Here is a 21,184-nt window from a genome sequence, read left to right as displayed (position 1 = left end):
CCAGATGGCACCCTTTTTTTTTTTTGTAAATTGGACGATGGGTCATTTTCTACTCTCTCTCCCCACTTGATGGGGAAACATTACTAGCAAAACTTCATCCTGTGGAAATAGCAGAGCATTCGTTTTGAGATTGCATAACTGATCTTGGTTTCACCATGTTTAGTGTGCAGTGTTAACCATTGCTTTTGGCAGAAAATTTTCCAAAGCTTTAGTAACCACAGGGGAACAAGTGAGTCTTAACTTCTGATCAACAAGAAAATATATTCCAGAAACTTTAACACAAAGCAGGATTACAGATCACTCACCTGGAAAATTAAAGAGAATACCCGCTTTTCTTAATGTAACTGGAAATGACTGTTTTCACTTTGCATGCACTAGACGAAGAGATGGCTGGAATTGTACTTCCTGGAAGCAAACACTTTCATTTCAGGGAAGCGGTTGGACTTGGAGAGATTTGATTGTGTCAGCATATCTGTGATCAAAGCTAAGCGCCTGCTGAATGTGATGTTGGTCTGCACGATGGTAATTTATGGAACGGGAGTATGACACAGGGCTTTGGGGAAAAAATGGGTAGGAGGAAACAGTGGAAACTTACATAGTTTCGAGACCTAATGCTGGCTCCAGGTCACTCTGTAAGATGTGGCTAGCTAGAGGGTGGAGCTGAGTGCTAAGTGAGGCTGGGAAGGTGGTAGGAAAGAGATCGATAAGGACTTTTACGGATTCCTCATCCAATGAGGCAAATTCTTGAAATTGCCACAGTGGGTGATACATAGTTTTGATGAAACCAGCAGATGTACTGAAAAGACTCTGGAACTCTTCAACTTTGCAGTTGAAATCCTGGATATCAATAACTTTTCTGAGCCTCAGCTTTGCTATCTGTGAAACGCAGATAATTCCAGTAACACGTAATGTCCTTGTTATTACTGGGGGGGAGGGGTAAGGCACAAAGGGGCACCCACTATCAGGCCTGGCATTTGGGAACAATTAGCGTAGCATGAACACTTCCTGGCCAATAAGGTTATTCTTTGGACCAGGTGGTGTAACCAGCATTTTGACAACCCACATACCAAGATGATTGTGCATTCAGGAACTCTTTTTAGGCTGTAAAGTTCATCAGTTAGGATGTGTCTCAAAGCTCCACACCGTTTTTAAATGGCCTGCTTTTGAGATCATTGTACATAAGAAGCTTCCTGGAAGTCTGTTGTCCTAAGGAGACTCGTTTATTGGAAATGAGGAGTGGAAAGCAGGAGGGGCTCGGCATCAGTTCCTAGGCTGGCGATGGCTTCTCACCGTCAGGGACAGCAGAAGCAGGTGGCCAGCTCTATGGCCATGTCGCCGTGCTCCTGCTGTTAGAAACAACGTGAAACTTTGGGTCAGATCTCTGACAGATGACTCTTCGGCTTGGTCATAAAGTCCAAAATCATTGAATGATTAGAGAATAATTATAACTCTCTTAAAGAGTCCATTTGGGCTGCTCTAATAGAACACCACAGGCTGGGTGGCTTATAAACAACAGATGTTCATTCCTCACGTTCTGGAGACCAGACATCCCAGATCCAGACTCCAGCAGACTCAGTGTCTCCTCTCTTCGTGTCTCCACATGATGGGACAGGAGACGGGACTCTCTGGGGATTCTTTTATAAGGGCACTAATCCCATCCTGGGGGCTCCACCCTCGTGACCTCATCACCTCCCAGAGGCCCCACCTCCTCACACCATCACACTGGGGGTTAGGTTTCAAGATACGAATTTGGGAGAGACCCAGACTTTCAGTCTATAGTATGTTGTGAAGATGAAATGGGATAAGACGGAGAGCCCCATGGACCCCGCCATCTCTGGAACATGTTTCATGTCCGGATCTTCCGACTCATGGGCCACATTGGCATGCAGTGACCTCTCTCAACTGGACTCACTGCCCTTGAAACCACACACTTGGTTTTTTCCCCAGGATGAGGGACCTACTTTTGTTCTCTCCTGTAGACACTGCTTTAATATACCTCTCCTTCCTATCATCAGCTCTCTTTACTCAGGCTCCAAAGCGGGGCCTTTTCTTCTTCCTCCAGAGCATAGGACATTTACTGATACCTCAGTATTATTGGTAGAGGTAAGACATCAGTAGACCCAGCTCTCTGTTTATTATCCTTTATAATAAAATTTGGTCTCGTGATACTCTGCAAGTAAAAATACAATAAAAAGAATTTAAAAAGTAAATAGTTACCATCTTTAGGATTGGCTGAATTGGCAGCTCCAAGTAGAAAGGAAAGGATCCATCCCTCGTTTTTCTTCCCAACTCCCATCCCTCTGGCACCCACATCTCTGCCCCCGGACTAGTTCAGCCTTATGAGGCTGTACTCACAGATCAAGAGAGAAATGGGCAAAATGAGAGCACCATCATGAGTTTCTTAATAAATTTATGTTTCTTGAACTTAAAAGACAAAACCAGTTTCAGAAATGATGCCCTTCCTCCTTTGTAGGTATTACAACATTATCCCTTTTTTGAAATAACTGTAAGAAAATGCTATTGTTGTGTTTTTAAAGTCCTTACATGGAAAAACACTAGGTTAAGAACACTCTGTTGTTTTCTCCAAAATTTGTTCTTGAATGTTTCCTTGTCTAGTGGACACAAAATCTGAGTGCAACATCTGTCTTTAAAGTTATATAAATTAGATCAAAACTAAAATGAAAATTAGCAGTGGATCTTTGGGGATATTCTTATCCTAAATTACCTGGAGTCTTTCTTTTCTCTAGAAAACTTTTCTCTGGCAAACACCTCCCCTATCTTTTTTTTTTAATGTTTTATTTATTTATTCATGAGAGTCAGAGAGAGAGAGAGAGAGAGAGAGAGGCAGAGGGAGAAGCAGGCTCCCCACTGAGCAGGGAGCCCGATGCGGGACTCGATCCCAGGACCCCGGGATCATGACCTGAGCCGAAGGCAGATGCTTCACCATCTGAGCCACCCAGGCGCCCCCACTTCCCCTATCTTAAATCATCTGTACAGACATATACTCAGTGTGCTTAACAGAAGGAAAGCAAGGTGGCATCAGCAGATGACAGTACAAAGTGCCATGGGATCACAGAAGAAGTGGCAACTGGAAGACAGTAATAGAAGATGATTATAAGACAGTCTGAAAGGAAACCTTAAAAGGTGGACTTGGAGCACTGCCATTTCCAAACCACCAGAAAGCCCAGTTCTAGAGCCTACTTTGTTACAGGAGTTCTGATGAGTCTCCAATTTTTACTGCCACTTTGAAATAGCTGCTTCTCTCAGAATCTTTGTAAATGTCATGGGTGTTTCCTAATTCTCACACATAACATTGAACTGTAGATTTATCTTCAAAATAGTTCCACAATCAAGACCTTTCTCCCCTTCTCCACTGTAAGAATCCTGGCCCAGCTTGTCAGCATCCCTTACCTGAGTGATTGCAACAGCCTTTTCTATCTCCTCTCCCTGGTTCAGAATCACCTCCTGAAGAGCGGCTAGCCCAGATCCTCCTATCAATGGCTCCCGCTACACCTGGAAGGAAAGAAGGACATGCAAACTCCTCATCACGAACTAAGATGGCCCTGAAGATTTCCCTGGCTACCCTCTCAGCCTCGTGGAAGCATCTTCTCTCCCAGTGGTTCCTTGTACCCCAGGAGCCCCGCTTCCCACTCCCAGGGCTTGGCACAGTGTGCCCCTTGCCTGAGCCACCTTCTTTTCTCTCCTCCCTTCAGGTGTCTTCTCCAAGAAGACTCCAGTGACCATCTTTATAGAGCACTCCACCCTCTTCTCTGCTCTACGATGATTACATCCTCCTGGTCCAGCCTGCAGGGCAGAGTTGGCGGGCTGGTGTGCCATTAAAGAAATTGGGCAGAGGGAGTTACAAATTCGACATAACAATGAAAAATAAACATAGAACCAGGCAAACTGAAAGCTATAAGTCATCGTAACAGAATGCACCATGCAAGACTGCGCAATGAATTTAAAAAGCTCAATGAGGCAAATGGTTTCCTAGGTCTTCCTGGAAGAGGCAGTTGCTACAATTGAGTTGAGACATGTCAACAGACCAGTACCCTGAGAAAAGGTAAAGAGTTGAGTTGAGACATGTCAACAGACCAGTACCCTGAGAAAAGGTGAAGAGTTGTCTTTCTAAATAGAACCATCACAGGGCACCTGCGTGGCTCAGTCGGTTAAGCGTCTGCCTTTGGCTCAGGTCATGATGTCAGGGTCCTGGGACCGAGTCCCACATCAGGCTCCCTGCTCAGCAGGGAGCCTGCTTCTCCTTCCCCCCCCCGCTATGCCCCCCACTTGTGCTATCTCTCTCTCTCTCTCTCAATCTCTCTCTGTCGAACTTAAAATAAATAAATAAATATAACCACCACAGACAGGCTAATGAGCAGCTTGTTCTCAAACTGGTAAGAAAAGGGAAATTCCCCCCGGTTTTGGAAACTCCTCCTTCCTCCACAGGGGAAAAGTAGTGCTACATAATTATTTTTCTTGTGAAACCAAATTAACTTGATACCAAAACTGAGGTTGGGAAGCACCCTAACACAAGAGAAACCGAACATGTGAGCATTGAAACAAAGCCTACATCAAATGCTACATCAAACGTATATTAGAAGAATAACAAACTAACCAGATACAGCTCATTCCAGTAATAAGTTATTGATTTGATATTTGAAAGCACAGTATTTAGTTCCAATATTAATATGTTGAAAGAAAAGACCCATATGGCCACTTCATAGTTGCCAAAGAGTCATTGATAATATTCAGCTTCTGTTCCCAAGGAGCAAAATAAGTCAATGAAACTTGGTAAAAACATATCTCAAACTAATGTCCAGTATTATGCTTCATTGTGGGCTACTGGAAGGACCCCCAAGGAATTATCAACAGTCAGGGATGCCTGCTATCATCTTTATCATGGAACACATTTTTGGAAATACTAACTAGAAAAATTAGGGGGAAAAGGAATAAAATAAAATAGAAAATATTGTGAAAATAGGCACAGCTCTCCTTGCACGAGGTCTTCATTTTCAGACAATCTGTATTTATTACGCTAACCAAGCTCATGCTCCCAGCACTGTTGCAGTAGGTGAAGCATCACAGCAAAACAGACACTGGCCTGGACCTAAGGGAGCCGCTGTTTAGTGGTGAGTGAAACATCCATCAGTATAAAGACAAATCATTACAAATCACATCTGTGCTGAGTGCTGCAAAGCAGGGTCCCAGGTGCCAACAGGACAGTTATGGGAATTGCCAGATCTGATCATGGAGACAGTAGCCGAAAGGAGAAAATGGGAGGGAAGTGGCAGCACCCACATTTCGTCACCCTCTCCCCATTCTCTGGGTCCTTCCAGTCACAGGGGAAAACTGAGGGATGGAGAGAAGAGAAACGAGGAAGTGAGTAGAAGGGGAAGAAATACCATCATGCCAGTACTTATGAGAAGGAAGGAGTTCTGCCTAGAAAGAGGCCCCAAGAAGGTGACAAGGTGGTCCGTGTTCACTCACCAGAAATGGCGGTGGCTCTTCTCTGCCAAAGTCGCCGACACCTGCGCTGACAGTTTGGACCCCCAGGCTGGACAGCGAGAATCGCCAGACGTCAAGTCAAGGCAGTCCTATAGCTTCATACTGTGTGCCTGAAACACACATCGGGTTCTTCATACTGCAAGTTGATTTTGTGGCTCAAAGGAGGCAATGAATGTTAAGAAAATAAAGCAAAAAATAACAACAAACATCTTGAGAGTCCACCTGGCACAGAGCAGTTGCTTAGAACATGCGTAGAAGTCCTCTCTCACAGAAGCTGCGGTGGGAGGCCACTGAGTTTTGTGAGTTTAAGGCCACTGTCTATTTTATATATATGTTATATATATATAATATATATAAACCTTCTTTATCCAGTCCTTCAATGTTAGGTTAATTTGATTAACTGATGAATTGAGCACTTACAAAAATATTTTGGATAAATTTTGCTAATTTTTGCAGTACTAATCTCAATCTTATAGCTCTTCAGACTTCTCAGTCTGAGTATTAGCTTTTTAAAATTTTGTTCTTATGAGGAAAGATGCAGAAGTTATGGGTTATAGGACATTTAATAGTCTTTCTATTGACTCCAAAATAGACAGTTATTTTTTCTCCCCCTTTTCCTTTCGCTTTTGCTAAGTCACCTGCATAAACAAGGTGCTCATCTGCTTTCTCTCTCAGATATACATGACACAGTTGTCTAAAAGACTTATCCTTTCAACTTTTAACTGTAGCAAGCCAGCAAGCATTGTAACAACTTCACCCCAATCCGTGGTTATATCCTCCATGGGCAGAGAACTTTAGATTTAAAGAAGAAAAAAAAATGAGCTTGTGTCATGTTAGAAAGTAATAAGAAATGCTTTATTTGCATTTTCCAGTGTGAATTCCCTTCCCTCCCTCCCCTCATCATGGTGATGTGAAGCCTGACACTTCCGCTCGGCGTTTACGGGATACACAGTGACTGCAGACAGGCTCATACTTGAACACACGGGAACTGACAGCTTCCCTTTCTTTAATGGTCTCGAGTACACGAATGTTTCCACTCTGATGCAGAATGCCTGGCGAATGCATTTTGAAAGCCGTAGTATCCACTTGTTTTGACAACATTTTATAGGAAAAGCAATAGGAGGATTGACCTCCACAATTCAAGGCTTTATTAGATTCACAACCAAATTCTTAACCTAACTGAAGCGCTAAGCTTATGATTGCTATTCCTTTCTCTTTTAGCATTTTTAAGCCGGTGATTAAAAAATAATAATAATAATAATCCAGGCCCTGAATTGTAGAGAACATTTTCTCTGAAAATTTCAAATATATGCTAATTATAAATGACCTAAAGGTAACTGTCCTGGGCACACGTTTTTCATATAATTTGTTACTCTGTTTAACCTTCAACATGAAAATGTAAATAAGTAGAAAAGTGCAAGTTGACTTAGTATTATTTAAAAACCACACATACATTTTCCTTCACTGTCCAGCTCAGTGACATATTTCTAGTGTTAAATACATTGTGTTAAAAAAAATCTATAAGAAAGAAAGTAGTTTGTAAGTAAATAAAATTTAAGATTTCATTTCCCCCACAGTGACCCTGTGGATATCCAGTAACGCCTTATAAATCTAGACATTAGGAATGCATGTTGGCATCACTGTGTCAGTTCAAAAAAAAAAAAAATGTAGTCACAAAGAATAATATACTTCCCTGAGAGTCATAGTTCCTGTGAAACCTATTTTCTTCCTTCACCTCCCAACCCATCCCAAACATACCTTGACCTAAATTTTGGTGTTCAGAGAAAAGAATAAAAATTGCTTTAAATTTTAATGGGGTCGGGGGGGAGGATGAATATTTCTATATTTTAATAGAAGAAATTCCATGAAAGTTAATTATTCATATTAATAAACAGTTTGGTAATGGAACCCACCAGCTGAAACAAGCGAATCGCAAATTGCATGGCTGGGGGCAGTCACTGCAAAAGGATTGCCCATCCTTTTGTTGCTGGCCACCACGTGTGGAGAGTTGCAGTGCCCCCACCTCCAGGAGGAAGTCGGTGCTAAGCCCTGAGAATGACTTGCCTCCAACCTGCCACGACGTTCTTGTGTACGTGGGAGTAATGTGAGATCCACAGTGGCCTCCACAGCTTTGGGAGCTCTCCCGCATAGGCCTCATTGGGGAACCCAAGGATGAAGGAAAAGGGGGTTGATGCTTATCAGCCCAGTGAGAGGGTTCCCAGTCCTCTTAAAGGCACACATAAGCTGCCGATATGGAAATCTTCAATGACCTGAATCGTTTTCCTAAATCAGGAACACTGATCTGAAAACTTCAAAGAGTTTTACTATAAAACAAAACAAAACAAAATGCACATGAATTTCACTCATGAATATTGGTAGATAAGAATCTTAAATAACATGTAAGCAAACAGAACCCACACACTTGTAAGCTATGCTTTGTGTTTTGTAAAACACAAAACCAAATCACTTGCCGCCTCCATTCCAGAAAGCTTCTCTGATGATAATAGACTTAATTAATGTGTTGGACGCTTAACCCTTAATTTTTAAATATAACTAACTATCTGCAATTGAATGCATAGTACTTAACATCCTTTAGTGAGAGTATGGATATACCGGCTATTTCTTAATACAGTGCCTCTGTGAGCTCATAAAATGAGAAAGCAGGAGGATTATGTGAAAGGAGCTCCACAGGTAGAACTTTATCCCTCCACATCTTTACTCTATAACCTCTGCTTCTCTCTTTTCCTATTTTTAAATCAAATTTTAAAATTCACACTATGTGGTGAGCTTCCCTGTGAAAAGCCACCCCAGCCCCTTGTTACCTCTTGCTCTTGAGACCGCACTCCCAGTTCTGCTTTCTCTGGCACTTACCCGTTTTTAAATCGTATTTTCATGTGCTATTATTCTGTCAAGTTTAGAAATGAGCCTTGAGTCCCTGTTGTGAAATACCAGAATTTAGCTCCCACATTCCCTTCAGTATCATCCTTATCTGTCACTCTTCCAGGGTCATCAAATTACAACTTTTCTTGAAGCTTACAACTGAGCCCAAGATGTATTTTTTTCTCTCTGCTGAGTAAACACAGTGGACCCTTGAACACAGGAACGTGAACTGCACAGGTCCACTTCCACACAGCTTTTTTTCAATAAATATAGTACATACTGTAAATAGACTTTCTTTTCCATATGATTTTCCTACTAACATTTTCTTTCTCTGGCTTACTTTATTATAAAAACATGATATGTGATACATCTAACATACAAAATATGTGTGAATCGACTGTTTATAATATTGGTAGTTAAGTTTTGGGTGAGTCAAAAGTTATTCAGGGATTTTTCACCTGGGCGGGGGGGTGGGGGGTTGGTGTCCCTAACCCCCACGTATTTCAGGAGTGACTTGTACTTACTGGGTATTTACCACAAAGATACAAATGTAGGGACCCGAAGGGGTACGTGCACCCCAATGTTTAGAGCAGCAATGTCCAGAATAGCCAAACTGTGGAAAGAGCCAAGATGTCCATCGACAGATGAATGGATAAAGAAGAGGTGGTATATATACACAATGGAATATTATGCAGCCATCAAAAGGAATGAGATTTTGCCATTTGCAACGACGTGGATGGAACTGGAGGGTGTTATGCTGAGTGAAATAAGTCAATCAGAGAAAGACATGTATCATATGACCTCACTGATATGAGGCATTCTTAATCTCAGGAAACGAACTGAGGGTTGCTGGAGTGGTGGGGGGTGGGAGGGATGGGGTGGCGGGTGATAGACCTTGGGGAGGGTATGTGCTATGGTGAGCGCTGTGAATTGTGCAAGACTGTTGAATCACAGATCTGTACCTCTGAAACAAATAATGCAACATATGTTAAGAAAAAAGAAAAAGAAGAAGATAGCAGGAGGGGAAGAATGAAGGGGAGTAAGTCGGAGGGGGAGACGAACCATGAGAGACGATGGACTCTGAGAAACAAACTGAGGGTTCTAGAGGGGAGGGGGGTGGGGGGATGGGTTAGCCTGGTGATGGGTATTAAAGAGGGCACGTTCTGCGTGGGGCACTGGGTGTTATGCACAAACAATGAATCACGGAACACTACATCAAAAACTAATGATGTAATGTGTGGTGATTAACATAACAATAAAAAAATTTTTTAAAAAGAGTGACCGGTGCTAATTTTCCCTTCCTACCCCTTCATTCTGTCTTCTTTGAATGAGAAGTTAATAATTTCCCCCAGACCAGTATCAACATACACACCATTCTGTTCTTCTCCCAACCCACAGAACTCTCTGTCTCTTCTTACAAATGTGCACTAAATCCCGAAAGTGTCATGTTCGAGGATTTCCAACACACCCACCTCAGGATCATCCAACCGCCTGTAGAGATGTAATTTCATGTAACAGGAGATCGGGGTCTGGGGACGTTTCTGTCCTGTAAAGTTAAAATGAACTTGTCGAAAATGAATTGGGAAATCGATTAGGTGCAATGGGTTTTTCAAGTCTTCTCTTTCTCTGCTTTCTTCTTACTAGATCATTCCATCCCGTATACAAGCATACTAAAAATAAATAAACGAACCTCCCTGGATCCCACTTGACCTCCTATCATTCCACTTCCTGCTCCTCTTCTTCAGAAAATCTCCTTCATAGAAGTATATATATTTGCTATCTCCAAACCCTCTCTTCCCATTCTCTCTTGAACCCTCTCAGATGAGTTTCTCCCCCAAGGTTATGATATCCTATGGTCATTTTTTTAATTCTCATTTTACACGAACTAACAACAGCACTTACCACAGTTGGTCACTTGTCCCACATGGAAACCACTTCATTTTGGTTTCGAAATAGCACACAGAGCTCACTTTGGCAGGCCCCACTGGCTGCTCCTTTCATCCTTTACTGCTGTCTGCACCTGCCGAATGTGGAGGCAAAGTGCAGCTCAAGTCCTTGGACCTGTGCTCTGCTCCACGTACCAAACTGCTCCCCTCTGGACCTCTATTAAGTGCTTGACTTTAAATATTATCTGCGTGCCACTGAAACCACATTTGCGTTTAACCAGACATCTCACTTGGACTCCTAATTTGTATAATCAGACTGTCTGCATCTCTACCTGGATGCCCAATAGGCACGTGTAAGGACTATGCCCCAAACATAACTCCTGATTTTATACCCACTCTATGGCCCTAGCTCTGGCCCCACAACGTCTACTTGCACAAAATTTTCCACATCTGGGGGCACCTGGGTGGCTCCGTGGGTTGAGCGTCTGCCTTCGGCTCAAGTCATGATCCCAGGGTCCTGGGATCGAGTCCAGCATCAGGCTTCCTGCACAGCAGGGAGCCTGCTTCTCCGTCTCCCTCTGCCTGCCACTCCCCCCGCTTGTGCTCTCTCTCTCTCTCCTTTGCTCGCTCTGCTCTCTCCTTCAAATAAATGAATAAAATCTTTTGAAAAAATTTCCGTATCTGTAAATGGGCACTCCATCCTCCCTGTTGCTCAGGCCTTTCTTTATCCAACATCCAATCCAAGGACAAGTCCTTCCAGGTCTCCCTTCAGGATGTGTCCACAGGCCAGCCTTGCCTCACCACACCCCTTGCTCCCACATATCTCCAAGACACACACAGTCCTTACCTGCCCTTCACAAATAGCCCTCCTAACTAATCACTTACTTCTGTCCTCGCCCCTGGATTCTATTCTCAACACACAGCCAGGGTCATGCTTTTAACCCAGGAGTCTTTGCTCCAAGCCCTGCAAAGGCTGCCCATTCCCACCAGAGTAAAAGCCAAGTCCTACAATGGCCTAAGCCGGGTCCCATCTTCTCCTCTGTTTCCTCCCGACCTCCTCTCAACTGCATCCCTTTACATGTCTCTGCCCCAGCCACTGGCCTCCTTGAGGCTCCTCGAAGATAGCAGTGACGTTCCACACCCTCACACACCGCCTTTGTTCTTCTTGCCCCCTGAGCATCTGCAGCATCTAGAACAGTGCCTGGTGAGGAAGCTTCATCAACATCTAGTGAAAGGAAAATCTAGAATATGAATGAATGTCCTGTTTCCTAAGTATCGATCTCTAATCCTTTTCAAATTCTCCAATATAAATGCAAAACACCTCTGAATAAGGTCAAACACATTAAGCAATCTATCAATTTCATATTTTCCCTCTCGGGAGGAAATGAAGATAAATACAAAGGTAAGAATGTCCAAGTTTATCCAGAAAGTCCCTTTTCTTTACCACTATTTTAACCTCAGTGGATGCTATTATATTATGGGGAAGATATGAAAGTAAGTGTTCGGTGATGGGATAAAGAGCATTCTGAAACTTTTCCTCCAGTCTGTATAATTCTGTCAAAGACGGTTCATGGCATTTGGGTATCTTGCCCCCACAAATAGCATCTAATATTTTACTTATCATTTTTAATAATCCCATGTACTGTCTGGGGAAGAAATTTGTTCCAGGAAATAAACATAAGCATGTTGTCTTCCATTTTATATCCCATTACAGTTTCGGGGATTTTATTTGTCTTTCACATTGCACTTAAAAAATATGTTTTATCCTTTACAGGGGTTCTAATTAGGTACACAATCTTGACAATTCATTCACATTAACTGGGCCTCAATTTTGTATCCATTCAATGACAGAGTTTGGACTATGATCATCTAAATTTGCTTCCATGTACAGAAATAATTTATTCCATATTAATTTTCACAATAGCCCCACAAGTTAACACCACAGCTCTTTTTAGTATAGATTGTAATAATAACATAGCTGAGTTTGAATATTAACGGCCCACAAGGCCATGTGAAATGCTGTATTTAGAAGTCAGTTCTTCTAGGTAACCAACTTTTTTAAAAAACAAAAATAAACAACAACAAACTTGGAAAGAGCAACCTTTTCACATATAAAGCTTTGACTTATTTTCTTCCAATAGGCAGACTCCTATGTTCAAATGGAGAAAATATTGCATAACACAAAATTATGGCAAGAGCACTTAGAATTAGAGCAAAATATAAAAATCAGGTATATGAGCACTTAACCACTGGATTGGCACATTACTAATTGGCTCAGACTGATTAAATGGCCCAGGTACAGATAGCACTTGGGTAAACCAAAAAGGGTGTCCTAACCTAAAGGGTACAGACAGAACTCAGCAAAGTCAGCATACACAACAGATAAAATAGTAAGTATTTATCTACAACAGAAGAAGTTCAAGCTTCCAGACCCAAAAATCATCACCAAGAATTGTAGAGTTATGCATAATGAGAACATCTGAGTGAGCAAATAACACATTAGATCTTCTATAAGATCAATTTTCTCCTTTCCAATCCATATGTCATATAAAATATATATCAAATCTGAGCAGTTAGTTCTTCATGCAGACTGGTAGAATATGTGTGTAGTTAGTTAGGGAGCACTTGATCAAGGCCAATTTTAGGTCATTAATGTATAATCACACAACATGATAATTGTACAGAGTATAAAAGAATGCAGAGTGGATACGATATGCTCACATAAGAATGCACTTCTCATTTATTACTGTCAGCCTCCCAGGCTGATATAACATGGTCCAAGTAAAGTTCTGAGGTTGGAATTCAACAACCGGAGTTGTTTGTCCACAGAACTCTCTGGAAATCATGCTGGTAGGCTCTGGTCCAGTGACAGTGCCTGACCTATTAGAATTCTCTGCTGGCAGGAAACATAAAGAAACTTGGCTATAACAAGGAAAAATGGAATGCACTGGAAGCACTTGGTATACTTCAAGTAAGTGAGAAAAAAATCAAAACTAACCTCAGAAAGGAAGGGAAGAAGGACGGTTCTGAAAATTACTGGTTGACCCAAAGAGGTTGAAAACTTAATGTCCATCCAACAACCTACACATGTTTCCAGCAACTTTATTCACAATGGTCAAAACTTAGAAGCAACCAAGGTGTCCTTTAGTAGATGGATGGATAAATAAACTAGAGTCCATCCAGATGATGGAATATAACTCAGTACTAAAAAGAAACGAGCCATCAAGCCATAAAAAGATATAGAGGAAACTTAAATGCATATTACTAAGTGGGAGAAGCCATTGTGAAAAGGATACATATCGTATGATTCCAACTATACAACATTCTAGAAAAGGCAAAGCTATGTAGATAGTGAGAGCCAGACTTTGGGAGTGGGGAGGAATATATAGGCAGAGCCCAGAGCATTTTTAGGGCAGTGAAAATATCCTGAATTATATTATAATGGTAGATACTTGTCATTATATATTTCTGCAAACCCAAAGAATGTCCAACACCAAGAGTGACCCTAATGTAAACTGTGGACTCTGAGCGACAATGATGAGTCAGCGTAGGCTCATCAGTTGTAACAAGCATAACGCCCCGCTAAGGGATGTTGCTCCTGGGGGAGACCGTGCACATGTGGGAGCAGGGAGTATCTGGGACATCATCTCTGTACGTTCCTCTCAATTATACTGTGAACCTAAAACGGATCTAAAATACTTCTTAAACGCATCTAATTCTAAATACTAAGGACAAGGTAATTTAAAGAGCAAATACAGCTTCTTTTTGGTAAATCAGAGTTTCTATATTTAAAGGACTGAAGTCACCCAATTGGGATATAAAAGGGACAGAGAAGTGTCTGTATAAATATAGAAGGAGATATGTGTATACCTATTTATTAAGTTCCTGCTGTGTGCACAACACTATGGTAGGGCTTGAATTTCTAATACACTTGAACCTCTGTGCTGGCGATACAGACAGAATGCCTAAAGGCTTCAGACACATGACCCCGTGAAAAGCAGGGCTTATGGAGAAAGGGAGAAAAGAAATCCAATGGTTATATGTATTTACAATAAACTTCAGGGTAGATATCACCTTTCAGAGGCATTCAAGGAGATTTCTTTGTCTCAGCAGGAAATTCTGTTTTACACCCTGTTAGCATTTCACAGATAATAATCCTGTTGAGATCAATGTACTAACAGCACAGAAAATTATAGATAGGGACTTTGGATTATAAATTCACCACATGACAAAACTGAATTTGCTTTCATTTTTTGTATAGTCTATTTCTAGACTTTTTTACCAGTTGTTGCCAAAACGGTTATAAGAGTTGTGATGGTAATGTAATGAAACTCAAATTTATCTAAAGTTTAAGTGCTTTGCTTTTAGTATCATCTAAATTTCTGTGATCAAATTTCACTAGATATTTTTTTAAAAACCACAAACGTATATGCTTGGTGTGCTCTGAAAAACAAACATGCAAAATGTGCCTCTGTTTTTTACCAACAGCATGTAATATGTTCAATTTTTATGAAAGTGGAGGATGAGCCAGTCTGGCCAGGCTACTATTGCTCCAAAATAAGATAATGCATGTAATGATCTGATATCAAGGATGTACTAGTTAGGGTAACAAACAGTATAGACACAGGAAGTGAAATCTCAGCTTGTCATAGAGCCCCACGGGCTTTGAAAAAATTCACAAGACAAGTCTTAAAGTGAGGGAAATTATTTAACTAATACAAAGAGGTCAAATTTAAGGAGGAAAAAAATAACATACACACATAACATTAAGAATTGAGAATTGTATTAATGTGTTATCATTTTAATAAACATTGGCTTAGAATTAGAAGGAGAATTTGCCATCTGGCAAAGCCTAGTTAAGCTCTGTATGACCAGGAGTTGACAATACATGATCCCACATCCAAGGTGTTTGATAAAGCAGAAACGTACATAAAGTGTTACAATTATTAAGTCAATCTGAATATCTTAGGAAGGACAGGAAAACAAAATGCTGCCATGGGAAGACGTGAGGGTTCACAGGGACCAGAGAGCAGGCAGGGTCAAGGACAGCGCAGGCAGGCATTGGAGAAGAGCCAACATCCGATCCCACGTTCTCTTTCTCGGTACCAGGGTTCTTCCAGTCCCCTGTCTTCTAAATTTTTCCCTAAAAACTTTCCTCAACATCTGTCTTTTATGTTCGCCTCCAGATAGCTGTATCACCTCCAACATGTAAACTGCAAGGATTTGATTCAATACTTCGTAACTTTTCAACAATTCTTCTACTCCAATAACATCGACAATCTACCGGCCCTTCTATCAGTTTTCTATTGCTATGCAAGAAATTGCTTAAAACAGCTTTACTGAGATATTTTTGACATACAAAAAAATGTATACCAAAGAAGAGAGGGCCCAGGATTAAGCCCTGAATGAGAGTCTTTAGACGGACAGGAGGATCCCAGAGAGGGGGCTGAGAAGGAGAAGGAGGTAAGGATGGAAAAACCTGTTTTACTGTTAAGGGAGTTAAGTAAGATGAAAGCGGATGCTTGGCTACTGGATCTGGCAAAATGGAGGTCCAGGGTATCACTGACAGCGGCAGGCGTGGTCAGAGTGTGTGGAGGAAAGAACAGGAAGAAGAAAGTGGATCAGTCTAGCAAGGAGCAGAGGTGTGGGCAGTAGCTAGAGGGAAAGAGAAGGCCTAAGAAGGAGGTATTTTGTTCTGAATTTAAAATGACATGATGTCCATAGGCGGAGACAAGGGAGAAACTGGTGATGCTGTGACGAAAGGGGGGAATCACTGAAGCTAAATTCCTGAACAGACAAGAGTTTACGGACCTCTTTTCTCTGATATAATCTATCTTTCTTTTGGTGTTCTCATCCTTTCCCTTCTATACCCCGAGGGTAGCAAGTACGGATTTGGATACTTAATGTCCTAAACAGCAACTACATGAAATACGGGTGTATGTAAGGTGTAGATATGGTTACGGATGACGGGTATACAGACGTAGACGTAGGTGCATCGTGTCCCTGAGTTGGGCATCCATAAGCACACTCTACACACGATCTTTCTGCACTATCCCTGCCACATCCTGCACAATCGGCTCATTCCTCATTTCTCCTCATCTTTGTCAGCATCACTCAGTCACTCAAAACAAAACTTAAAATCCCTCTGGCTTCTCCTCTCTCCCTCACCACCCTTCTCCTGGCCACACCCCTAACCACGTTCAGGCGGTCAGTCAACAAGTCATGTTGGCTGTACTGCCAAAATGTATCTGTGTCCCAGCTACTAAAAATAGAACTACCATATGATCTAGCAATCCCCCTTCTGAGTATGTACTCAAGGAAACAAAATCAGTCGCTCGAAGGGATGTCTACAGCCCATGTTCATTGCAGCATTATTCACAATAGCGAGGACGTGGAATCAACCTGAGTTGATTTGTACACTCTTGGATAAATGGATAGAAAAAGAGCAGCATATACATACAAGGAAATATGTTCAGCCATACAGAGAAGGAAATCTTGCCATTTGTGACATCATGGATGAGCCTGGAGGACAGTGGGCTAAGTGAAATTAGCCAGACAGAGAAAGACAAATACTGCATGATCTCACTTATCTGTGGAATCTAAGAGAGTGGAACTCATAGAATCCAAGTAGAAAGGTGGTTGCCAGGGGCTGGGGGGGGGGGGAAATGGGGATATGCTGGTCAAAGAGTGCAGACGTCCAGTTATGAGATGATTAAGTCACCGCATGGTTCCGATAGTTTACAATACTGTAGGGTGTGCTTGAAGTTTCCTGAGAGAAGAGCTTCCATGTTGTCAACCAGACACACACACACACACACACACACACACACACAACTGTGTGAAGTTGTAGGTGTGTTAATTAGCTTGACTGTGATGATCATTTCACAATGTGTACATATATAAAATCATCAAGTTTGGTATTTGAGGTATGCTATACCTCAAATGTATACTTTTATTTATGAATCGTACCTCGATAAATTGGAAAAAATAGAACAACTAACCTTGTCCACCTAACTCATTCGCCTGTTTTTTCCTTTGTCTCCAAATCACTCATACCTACATGAATTAATGTTCTTTGTCAATCTCTTTGCTCCACTTTGCCACGGAGTGTAAGACCCACAGGAACGGGAAACAGCTCTGTGTTTCTCACCAAGATAACCCAAGGACTTCACCTGGTGTGCAGCACGTACTAAGTGTTAGTTTATACAAAACTGTGCAGAAGTAATAGGACATCATCAGATACCAGATGTGGGGGCTGAGCTGCAGGATGGAGGCCCAGCACGAAGGAGGGGTGAGCGGCGCTTCTCACCCTACATGAGACCGTCCACTGACCGTTCCCTTCAACTTGACTGACCACCACAGTGTTCACGACTCACCAAGGCTTCCGAATTCCTTGTTCTTCTCCAACAGATACTTTTAAAAAATTTATTGACCCATACACTTCAATGTTTATGATTCTTCTAAAAGCATTCCCCCGTAGAAACACAAAGAAAGCCACAGTCTTCTCCGTGACACTTCTCAGACGTTTTGAGCACTCTTACTGTACCCTACCACCAAGCTTCTCTTCCCTCATCTAATGGATCCCAGTTTTCTTCACCTGTACTGGATCTTTCTAATCTCTTTCCAGGAGTCCTTTTTTTTTTTATGAGGCAGTACATTTTGTTCATCATCCAAATTTTAAGCTATGCTGTTAGTTTAAAACTAACAACTTCTGGTCTCAAATGGACGTAAATGACTCTCCAAGTTATCTGAGGCATATCTCCGTGGTGCCTCTCCCATTTATTCTGTGGAATCAGGCTAGAGATTTCATATACATCCACTCCATTCTCACTGACAGTGCTCACCAACTTTATTTTTTCCCACCGGGTTTCTGTGTCCATGAATTCTCTTTCTCAAATATTCCTCATTAATAGCTGACACAGGTGTGCCCACTGTCACGAAATGCACATGAGTACATAGGGAGAGTGTGAGAAATCTTACCAGCCTGACGTCACAGGGGTTTTTCTCCACTTGCTTGGTGAAGTTAGGCAAACCTTAACCTGAACATGCATGGATGTGTGTTTGCAGGAGCAGAGATTGAGAAGAATGGAGGGGATAGCATTTCAAACTATATTCCATGATGAGATATGAAAATGGCATCCCTGTTTAACACTGGAAGACAAAAAATGTTTTAAAGATACATAATCTGGGGGGTGACAAAAGGAGCAATACACCTTTGGTCCCTTTGTTGGGAGAGGCAACCAGCAGGGCTCGTTCACCTTGATGTGCCGCACTTTGGGGCAAGTGGGTAGACTAAAGAACAAACCCGCAGAGGTAAGAGAATTTAGTGCTGTTTGATACGCAGTGGCTTTGTTGGCACTTTTCTCTTCGAACAGCAGGATGACTGAAAAATAGCAGGCTCCTGCATGTTTCTTTCACAGAGGCACCAAAAATAGTTCCTTTGTCATCGGTCTTAATGGAGCTAAAAAGTCAGTCCTATAGAAATCGGAAGCAATGCCAAAGCTTGTCTGGGTCTTCCTAGTGGGTATGCAGTTGAGGGCAAATGTACAGTCTGCTGCTGATCATATGTTTCATGCAAATGGGGTGAGGGGGATTTACAATAACGTTTCTTAGCAAAGACAAAAAAAAAGGAAGAGCAAAGAAAAAAAGAAGAAATTGGGATAAAAAGGCAATGCTGGCCCTGCCCATTCTTCCTTCCACCCTAAACATAAAGAGTATCACATGTTCTTTCCTGCCTTGGTTCCTTCCCACTTGCCTACACCTCAGGAGGTAGAAGTAGAGCAATTTAAACCAAGTCCCCCAGGAACCGATCAATAGAATTAGTGAATTTTAAATGTTAATGAATTCCATTCCTGGCAATGGAAAGACATTCCAATTCTTCATTTTTTTTTATCCTTGACTTAGATGTACCAAAAGATGGAAAACCTGTCTAACATGTAATTCATCTTCTGTACAGACTTAAAAATGAAAATAAAATATAAAAAGAAAAATTCGCTCATGAAGAAAATCAATTTCCTCGATGGCTTTAAGTGCCCTGCATTTTTTCTGCAAACATACAAGGTTGTTGTCTCAGAAGAGAATAAGAAAGGTGTGGCCAGAGGTTACCAACAAGAAGAAAGGCTCTAAATGTTTTATTTTACTGCAATTTTTATCTTTATACATTTCTATATATGGCCTTTAAAAATCTCATAAATAAGGATTAGTGAGTCAAGGACTTGCCTATGTTTGCTTGTTTCTCTTTCAGGAACCCAGACTGATGGAAACACCGCCATATAAAGAGACCCCAGATGCACCCCTCGTTTGTTATAGGACAAGAGAAACGCGGGGTTTTCATTGATGTACTTCAGAAGGAAACACACCTACTCCACTTATATTTCACTGTCAGGATTAATCACGTCATATTAATATTATTACTAGATGCAATGTCAGTATTACACTTGGCCTCTCCAAATGACGGGGGCCTCCTCGGAGTATGGTGGCACGTCTCCAAGAGCAAGCACCCCAGAAGACAGAGAGAGATCGGGGCAGGGAGGGGTGCATGCAAAGGTGTGATGGCCTTCTAGGGGCACACTTCACTTCAACCCCTTCTTTTCATCCCTAAGGCCAGACCATATTCAAGGGGAAGGATTAGCTTCCACCTCCTGATGAAAAGATGGTCAGAGAATTTGCAGACATGTTTTAAATCCAGTGCAGCCTACAGGAAGAATGTTGGAAAAGGAAACAGAATCCCAACATACAAATATCATCATGCAGACACTCCATGGGATTTCATATCACCAAAGGTGGTTTCCTGGGGTTTCTTAAGTGGTAGAATCATGACTACTGAAGACTTGGTAGGATGAACATTTTCCATCCATTTTCCAAACTTTCCAATCCTGATATATCTTAGTCAAAATAACTGACCCAGGCAGCTGTTCAGAAAGCAAAGCTGTGAGTGGGCAGATGGTGGAAGCAACTCTCAGCGGGGGTGAATGACAGCCGGCCTCCTGACACCTCTCGGAGCCTGGAGAAGGACACAGTCAGCAAATCCCTTGGTCAGCCAGGAATCAGGCCCAGGGAGATTCCAGAACCACTCACCTATCGTTTCACATTTATAAAGAACTTTACAAATTTGGATCCCTTACAACAAATTTGATGGAGGTACTGCATATTTTCAAATACAGAAACTCAAAACCAGATACCTATTACCACCGTGAAATACTCTGCCAGACTTCAAAAACAAAAAAAAAAAAAAAAGGCATTAGCTGAATTTTTATTAGGAGGAAAATCTCATAATTGCTCAGTGATCTGCAACCACTGACCTATCTCTCTTTACCTCTCTGTTGTTATCTTTGACTGGAAAAAATTACACCACAACTATGTTAATTTAAATTTCCTGAATGCACACCTGGCAATTCAAGCCATATAAATAAAATAGCCTCCTCCACTGAATAGAATATTTCTAGCAATTTGTGCTATTTTGAACGAATGGTTTTGAGTAGTAAGTTGGATTTTATCAAAATGACTAAAATTGGGTTATGACAACTAATGATAATTTTGAAATATTTGCTATCCATAGGAAGCCATACATAGTAGTAAAACAAATAATAATACTAGAAATTAAGCAGTAGATTAGAAATAATTGCTGGAGGTCTGAGAGGAGAATCTAATGTAGAAATTATTATTATTTCTCTGTCCTAGAAGGTAAAAGTAGTAGGTGTTTTAGGTCACTTGCCATAGTTTTGTGATTCAAAATTCAGTGTAAGCATATACAGCTGCCCCATGTTGCCAAACACCACGAGAGTGTGAAAACGGAACAGAATGTAAATGTTAAAATATATATACGATTCAAACGTGATGGCAATAGCATTCATCTCCATTAAGCACTTTCAAAGTACAGTTCAGGCCCTGGAACAAGACATTTTTCCCAGATT

At 41.5% G+C, this 21,184-nt stretch overlaps 1 long non-coding RNA gene across 1 annotated transcript; it reads right to left on the bottom strand.

The window, feature by feature from the left end:
- Positions 1–5,549: 5,549 nt before the first annotated feature.
- LOC141370499 (uncharacterized) lies at positions 5,550–10,306 on the bottom strand. The gene is made up of 3 exons (XR_012374558.1): positions 10,288–10,306; positions 9,858–9,931; positions 5,550–5,615 (listed from the first exon to the last, which is right to left on the bottom strand). It is a non-coding gene; the product is annotated as an uncharacterized lncRNA (long non-coding RNA).
- Between the last annotated feature and the right edge of the window lie 10,878 nt (positions 10,307–21,184).

Source organism: Callorhinus ursinus, unplaced genomic scaffold (assembly GCF_003265705.2).
Source record: "Callorhinus ursinus isolate GAN/ISIS: 27379988/994484 unplaced genomic scaffold, GSC_fseal_2.0 scaffold36, whole genome shotgun sequence".
Classification (NCBI taxonomy): domain Eukaryota; kingdom Metazoa; phylum Chordata; class Mammalia; order Carnivora; family Otariidae; genus Callorhinus; species Callorhinus ursinus.
This window is presented reverse-complemented; position numbering and strand designations above follow the sequence as displayed.